Genomic DNA, 8,816 nt, shown 5'->3' on the forward strand with positions numbered 1-8,816 from the left:
AAGACATTTACTAAAGTATTTGTATAACTGTACAGTTTGTTATTGAAAGGTAATGACATTGTGAATAGCTCTACAGGTCCCAAGAAGAAGAATGAAATAGAAATAATACAAGGATCTACACAGGGGAGAATTTGTAACCTTGGTGTTGGCATTGACGTTTCAGTTGCTGTTTCAGAAAAAATTTTTTTTTTTTTCAAGATAGGGAGGCCATAAATGTTCTGTCTACTAAGCATTATTCTAAATAGTTCTCCTGTGTCCTAAAAAAAATTTATAAGGCTCTCTGAGTACATATGTTACCTCCAGTAAAATATTTAGTCATTGAGAAGCTTTAGATCTTAGGAGTTTGAGAATAATTTAATATTTGTCATAAGTGTCCTGCCTGCTTTTAATACATGGTTCTCATCATCCTTTCTTTCTCTTTCTTTCTTTCTTTCTTTCTTTCTTTCTTTCTTTCTTTCTTTCTTTCTTTCTTTCTTTCTTTTTTCTCCATTTCTTTTTCTGTGCTTTATCTTTTGTTTCAGGCAGTATAGTATTATGAAATTAGCATAAGTTTAGAGTCAGAAAATTTGATTTGTTTCCCAAATCTGGTGTTTATTAGCTTTGAAGCTATGCAAAAGTTATTTGGCCTCTCTGTGTCTCAGCATTTTTGTGTATAAAATGGGGATGGTAACAGTACCTATGAGCAATTGATACAGAACAAGCCCTCATGAGAAGTTCGATATTATTAAGCCTCAGACTCCTCTTGAAAAATAGGAAAATATATGAGGATGCTCCATGACTTATGATGTCATTACAGCCCCATAAACTTATTGTAAGTTGAACATGTTATACATTGAAAATGCATTTAATACACCTAACATACTGAATATCACGGCTTAGACTTGCCTACCTTAAATGTGCTCAGAACACTTACATTAGCCTATAGTTGGGGAAAATAACCTAAGGCAAAACCTATATTATAGTACATTGTGAATATCATATGTAATTTATTAAATACTAAAAATGAAAACAGAACGGTTTTAAAGATACTTGAAGTATGGTTTCTAGCACATGAGCATTATTTCTACATTATTATAAAGTTGGAAAATTGTAATTTGAGCCACTATAAGTTGGGGATTGTCTGTAATCCTGAGCTTACCTAGTCGCTGTTGCATCTAATAAAAAAAAAAAAAAAAGAAAGAAAGAAAAAAAAAAAAAAACAGAAAAAAGCCTGATGTGTTTTGGCAAAATAGCTTTATCTTTTAAGGGAGGCAGTTTGGTTTAGCATATTGGATTCAGAGAAATTGAGTTTGAACCCTGACCCCTCCCAAACAAACAAAAAAAAGAAATAGATCTATCTTTGAACAAACTATTTAACTCAGTTAAGATGCTCTGCAAATTACAACAATAACTCTTATTTATCAGGGTCACTGTGGAACTCCAAATGAGGTCATGTGTGTAACTTTACTGCTTTTTAGAATGGCAAGGGAGTATTTTAAGATTAGTGGTTGTATCACATTTACTAAGAGAAAAAAAATTATCTCATTTTTATTTGTTTCTAGGAAAAAAAGTATAGATATTATGCTCACCTTCCAGACGGTTAATTTGAAATTGTGCTTTTATTCTTATGAAATGGACTTAAAAGCTCTATTGCTTATAGGAAGACAAATCATAATTCAGGAGGCAAGGGTCTGCCAATCTGTCTCTTAACTGCTGTGGAGGTCACGGACTAGGGACCTACGTGGATCCTTTCTTCAAGGATTGAAGAGCCTAGATGGAGAAATAAATCTACACACGCACACATAGGCAGACAGATAGACAGGCAGACAGACAGACAGACACACACACACACACACACACACACACACACACACACGCTTCCTCCCTCTCTAACGTCATCTTGCATAAGGTATATACCAAGCTAAAAGGAAGTTACAGCTAGTTTTTAGAGAAGCTCGGAGAAAAGGGAAATGTCAGTGTATAGTAGAAAGGTCTCATGACATTTGAACTGTGGGGTAAATATCAATTGGATTGAATCTTGTGAAAATGGGAGAAAGACAAGCAGAAAATTATTCAGAAAATTATGACGAAAGTGTTGGAGGGTGTCAACTGAAAGGGAAAAGAGAACATATAGGATAAAGAAAAATTTTCATTAGGCTAGAATCATATATATTATTGGAAAATTGAGTAGGTTTAAAAATAGATAGGCCTAGGAAGCTGGGCTTTATCCAGAAGAGATGGGAGGGCTACTGCTAATATTAAAGCCAGGGTGTGACATCGGAACTGTGCTTTAGCAAGATGTCCTGTTTTTATCCAAGTTCTGGTATAACATTTGGAGCTGTTGGTGACTCTTAAATAAGAATCAGCCTTTGTAGGGTGATGCTTATGTATGGATCTAGCAATAGTCATCCCCTCCTGTCACCCCCACGGGGCAGCCCTGGGCTCTCCTAGCCCTTATGTTCCCCTGCATTCCTCTGCACACAGGATTCCTTGCCTTTCACTCTTCCCACTTTTCTTCCCACTCTTGTTCTTCTGTTTCTTTCTATATCATCCACCAAGAATATCCTTAGCCATCTCACAACCTTTACAGCTCAGCTCCGTGCTCTGCAATGCCTTCTCAGATTCTTTAGAGACATCCCACTGCCTACTCACTTGCATTGGCCTGAAGCTGTCCCCAAACTCTACTTTAGTAGGGGCCACATTATAGGCAGTGTACTGATTTGTTTGCACACCTATCTCCCCCAAAGTACTGTTGTGTTCTTGAAGAACCATTTTTATCCTGTCTTGTAAATCTACATTACTTCCCTTTATCACTAACACTCTCAAACTTGTAGTCATGAAGTATAATGTTGCTGAAATTCAGCATCAGAAAATGTTATCTGAAATAATTGCTAAGATGTTCTATCCTCTTAAGATCTGTGGGTTCATACTATGGTATCCTCTAAATCTGCCGATACTATGTTGCTATAATTTCATGCCATATTAATTTATTTTTAAGTAAACATTTAATGAAAGGAAGTCAGATCATGTGAAAAAAAATATCATGAGATGAATATCAATAGATATATGCTCTGGTACCAGTTCTTCCCCTAACTAGATCTATGACCATTGTCAAGTCATTTTACATTTCCAGGCTTAAGTTCTCTAGCTACGAACCATGGCTGTGATTGTGTGCTCCTATTTTTTTTTCAGCTTTAACATGCTTTAATATGCATTGTGCTACATATAGCATGGTGTTCTTACACCTATCAGATTAAAGATAAAAACTGTTGAAGTTTGGAGAAACCTAATAATCTCTCTTCCCTACCCACAAGCTTATGGAACATTTAGTGCAGAGGAACTGAGTAAAGATAAAAATAGAAAATCCACTTTCTTTTTTATATATCTCAATTAGAAAATGCAGCCTTGACAAGAAATAAGAGTAGGGATTCTTACTACCTCTCCTGTAAATTGAGTACCATTATGGATGGAGAGTCAAGAAGACTGCAGGAAGTTTATCACTCCATAGCAGGAGTAGATTGGGAAATGTGTTCAGCTTGTGGGTAGACTCCTTTAGAGAAAGTCAAAGGCAGGAACATACACTACCTTTAACTCTGATCAGTAATATATCCAACAAATATCTAGCCTTCATATATACCAATACCTTTACTCTTGCTGCAAAAAATAGTGAGTGATGGATAGCAAGAAGAGAGAAAGATCCAACACAATATCTGCTGGAGAGGTAAAATAATTGAAAGGAATTTCTATTTACAGGCAAAGAAGAGCAAAAGATGGAGAAAACCCTCAAAAATGAACACACGCATACACCCAAGAACTGTTCAAAAAAGAGCACAAGATAAGGTTGATTTTAAAAGAAATTATAAAAAAATGTATTGTTCTTTACAATCTAGAACCAAAAGATGTTACCGAGATTTGGGAGTTATAGATATGCATTTGCCACTTGAAGCATTAATCTTTTGCTCTCAATCCTACCTCATAAAAATTTTATTATTAGAAAAATCTAACATGTTCCAAAGTATATTCATTGGTTTCAGTTTGAGAACTCATTTATCTTCTAGTAGGAGCGTTGAGTGAACATGACTCCAAGGCAGAAAATTACATATTAAAATAATAAAACCTTCAATGCCTCCTCTCTGTTCCTAAATAAGTAAATTAAAAAAACAATGGCAAGATTTCCCTCCATTCCTCCGGACAACACCTCTCTGCTTTTTTCCCCTACATATTCCTTCTTTAGAATATAATGTTTTTCCTTATCTTGTCAGCCTGTAAGACCTCAAAGCAAAAGCAACCTTCTCATTCATCGATACAAATCTCTCACAACCTCAAATATGGTATTTGTCCTGACCCTTGAGCCTCGTAAAGTGTGGTCTCTCCCTCTGTCTTCTTTCTTTTTCCCTTTCTCATCATCCCAATTACTGTGTCTTCTAGATTCCTTTGTTAAGGACTCATCATTCTATATTCTAATTTTAATTTGTTTGTTTTTCAAATCAATAGTTCCTGGATTGTTCAAGACAAGAGGTGTGTATTATATACATATTAGGTGTCTAACAGTTCTTTGTTAAATGAATGAATATTTTGAAAGAAATTTTATGAATTCAATTAAGTAGTTCATCTTTATGAACAATGTTATAAATTCACAAGGTATGATGGATGAAATTATTGAGAAGAAACAAAGATTTGAATGCAAGTGATTTATTTGTGCAAGAAGTCCGAGTAACCATGAAAAGAGTGTGGAGAGGTGTGACAAAAAAGAGAATGAAGTCACTAAAAGGTGTGTTAATTAATTGCTTACTATTTTGGGTCATAGGATATCCATCTTATTAGAGACCTTGGAAAACTTCAAAGAATAAACCTCTGAATTCTCCCATCCAAGAAGCTAGAAAGCTGAAGGTCCAAGCACTCAACTCCTATTAAACATTGACTGAGTGCTGCTTCTGCAGTGCTACACCACTGGTATTTATAGTCTGTCTGCTGTTGAGACCAAGCCTATTTCAGTGGCCAGATGAAATGCTCAGGAAAGAATTTCCAGGTTCTTGTAAGAAGCTACCACATCATTAATGCACAGGAGCATTGAATGCAAAGGAAATGTGTTTGGCATCTCAACAGCATTTTCAGGGATGTCAAACTCCAGCTGCAGAAAACATAGCAATTTTTAGTTTAAAAAGTTACTGATCCTGTGAAGGTGGTAGAGTTCTTACGTAATCAACTTGTCCGTAAGTGGCTCACTGATCTTTTTCAATGGTACCATAGTAAAGGCTCAGCTTCTGACTTTGCTGATGATATATATGACATCAACAATGCAGCCTTTATAACATACTTGGTGAAGGGATCCCATAATGTTGGACTCACAGATAGCTTTGGTTTCTACTACCATGACTACTCAATGTATGGGTATGTTGTGCAACCACTGGAATGGACAAGACAAGAGACTGGTTGACATCCATGGAATAAGTTCCTCCTGTTTATCTGGTTGTTCAGGGCTTCTGTTTTTGATCACAATTCAATTGGTCCATCCCCAAGCATCTTCCCAGTGAATTTTTAATTTCATTGTTCTCTACATCCAGTTTTTTTCCATGCCATTATTTACCACTTCTGAGGTGTCACTCTTTGTATTATTATCTGTGACCACTTTACTCACTAAGTAGATGTACAGAAGTACTGCTCAAGGTTTTCCCATGTATTAGTCCATTTTCACACTGTTTATAAAGACATGCCTGAGACTAGGTAATTTATAAAGAAAAGAGGTTTAATGGACTCACAGTTCCATGTGGCTGGGAGTGGCCTCACAATCATGGTGGAAGGTGAAAGACACGTTTTACATGGTGACAGACAGGAGAGCAAAATGAGAACCAAGCAAAAGGGAAACCTTTTATAAAGCTATCAGATTTCATAAGACTTATTCACTACCACACAAACAGCATGGGGGAACCACCTCCATGATTCAATTATCTCCCACCGAGTCCCTCCCACAACATATGGGAATTATGGGAGCTAAAATTCAAGATAAGATTTGGATGGGGACACAGTCAAACCATATCAGCTCACTAGGGAGGAGTAGTTATTACCATTGAATTTTGTGGATATCCATAATCGAGTTTGTACTGCCATAATTGGGGTTGCACCACCCTGACCAGCATGGTATACTGCAGCAGCTGTCTGTTTTCCTGTGCTCACATCAATATTTTGAGTTGACTCATTCATAAATCAGTCTCAGGTTATTCCAATGTCAGATCAAGGCCATAAGTATGATCTAGGGCGAGGCATTGCTAAAGAAGACTGTAGTGACATAGGAATATGGACTACACACTTGTATAAATTACTTTGCTACTATTTCCATCATATGATAAATTACTTTAGTGCCGTCCCAACAGCGGTCAGCTCATAATGGGCACATTCCATTGTATAGACACTAGATGTCTTATGGTTTAATGCAGTTTCTACTAAATCCAAGCAGTTTTTCAAGAGCTACTTTTCAAAAGCAAACACTTATATAAATTACTTTGCTACTATTTCCATCATATGATAAATTACTTTAGTGCCGTCCCAACAGCGTTCAGCTCATAATGGGCACATTCCATTGTATAGACACTAGATGTCTTATGGTTTAATGCAGTTTCTACTAAATCCAAGCAGTTTTTCAAGAGTTACTTTTCAAAAGCAAACAGTGAACTGGTGTAGAGAGCACAGCCTTGCTTCAGAAACTTAGGGATTTGCAATGCAACTCTCCTTTTGAGGCTTTTCAGAGAGTCAACATGTAGTAAACCACCACAGATAAAACAGTAATACATTTATCTCATTGAAGGTACCCATTGGAAGCACTTTCTTAACTTACTGTAGAGGGCTCTATTGCTCCTACCTCACTCAAAACTGGAAGTCTAATGAGACAGATGATAAATGAGTCAGAGCTGTATTGCTAAAAGTGGTACATACTGTCTTCTAAATCCAAAACAGCCATCCAAGCACTGTCCCAGTTTCCTAGTTGTAGGAAATATAAAGTGAAATATCCTGAACTTTACTTTGAAAGAAATGTCCTAGTATTTCTGAAACTCTTAGACCCCTAAAAACTTCACAGATATGTCAGGCCTCTCAGATTTTATAAAGTTTAATATTCCTCCCTTGGATGCATATGTGCCTTGTCAGCACTTTCAGAAAACTTGACATTTTATGGTCACCAGGTAAAATTAGCACAATGTCATCTGTATGTTGCAAAGACATAAGAACTGTAGTTCCTGGGCCAAATGTAGCCTGCCATCTGAATTAACATACAAAATTTTATCAAGACCAGGCATAGTGTCTCACACCTGTAATTCCAGCACTCAGGGAGGCCGAGATGGGCAGATCACCTGAGGTCAGGAGGTTGAGACCAGCCTGACCAACATGTTGAAACTTCTTCTCTACTAAAAATACAAAAATAAAAATAAAAATAAAATAGCCTGGTGTGGTGATGGGCACCTGCAATCTCAGCTACTCAGGGGGTTGAGGCAGGAGAATTGCTTGGACCTGGGAGGTAGAGGTTGCAGTGAGTGGAAATCATGCCCTCATTGCCCTTCAGCATGGGAATCAAGAGTAAAATTATGTCTCAAAAAAAAAGAATTTATCAGGAAACAGCCACATACATTAATTTATATAATGTTTATGGACGCTTAATGGCAGCATTTAATAGTTTTAACAAATAGTCTATGGCCTGAAAAGTGTAAAACATGTCCTGCTTGTCTCTTTACAGTAAAAATTTTCTGAAACCTTGTATAGTGGAATACTGCAATGCATGGCAACATGTTCCGATGATCAAAGTCCCTTTTGTTTATCTTATGATAGGGAACAGAAGATTTCATGTAGCCCTCAGACAAGAGTGTGCAAGTGTACTACTGTCTTTCCAGGTAAATGCTAACAATGACATCCTTCTTGATTTCATCCTTCCTGAATGGAAAAAATGTCAATTTTTTTCATATCAATAGCAACATATCAATAGCCAACAAGATAGGGTGGTTTCTTCTGCATAATTCCAACACAGAAAATATTATTGGGGCTATCACTTTGTGACATTCCATGCTGTAAAATATTACTGTCATCTGCCAAGATCCGTCTTTTTTGTTTTATTTTATTTTTGATACCATATAATTGAATGAAGCAGGAATGTAATGAGTCACATCATTTCCATGTCCTTTAAGTTTTTAAGGGTGGCATTAATCTCTGCCACTTTTCAGTAGTCTTGTGATTTACCATAAACGGGGAATGGGACAGTTTCACAAGCTTCCCCTTTGCCCTTTATAGCATAATAACTCTTGGTCCACAGATGAGGGAACACGTTGATGGTACTGCAAGCTGCTAAATATATCCATGACTATTTTTCTCTGAGAGGCTGGAAGAGTGAGCCCATCATTATGCACTTGAAAGCTGAGGTGAAATATACTTGGATCAGCAATCTAATTATTATGTACATTTTCTACTTCTACAATCTAAAAGGTGGGTTGTATATATTCCTGTATTGCCAATAGTAATTCAGAACCTATATTCAACAATTTCCGAACAGTTAGATAGTCCTTTTTCTCCAGAGAACAGTTACATTTGTAAGTAGCTGTATGTTGCTTTGAGAAGGCATAGTTGTTTGTTTTTGCTTTGACATTACAGAGTCATTTGTTTCAATCAGTAGACTGTGGGTTCAACAACTGATTTACGTCTAGGAGCTGGGTGAGAGTGATTTTCTGTCAGAACAGCTGAGATAAGCCTTCTGCGTGTCTGCTCTTACTTTTAATTATGTAAGTAAAACATTATTCTCATTAGCTGTCTGCCTATTTTGACCCTTGAAATGCCATCACCAAGCTCTCTTGTTGGCTTCT

This window comes from Cebus imitator, unplaced genomic scaffold (genome assembly GCF_001604975.1).
Source record: "Cebus imitator isolate Cc_AM_T3 unplaced genomic scaffold, Cebus_imitator-1.0 Scaffold466, whole genome shotgun sequence".
NCBI classification, from domain to species: domain Eukaryota; kingdom Metazoa; phylum Chordata; class Mammalia; order Primates; family Cebidae; genus Cebus; species Cebus imitator.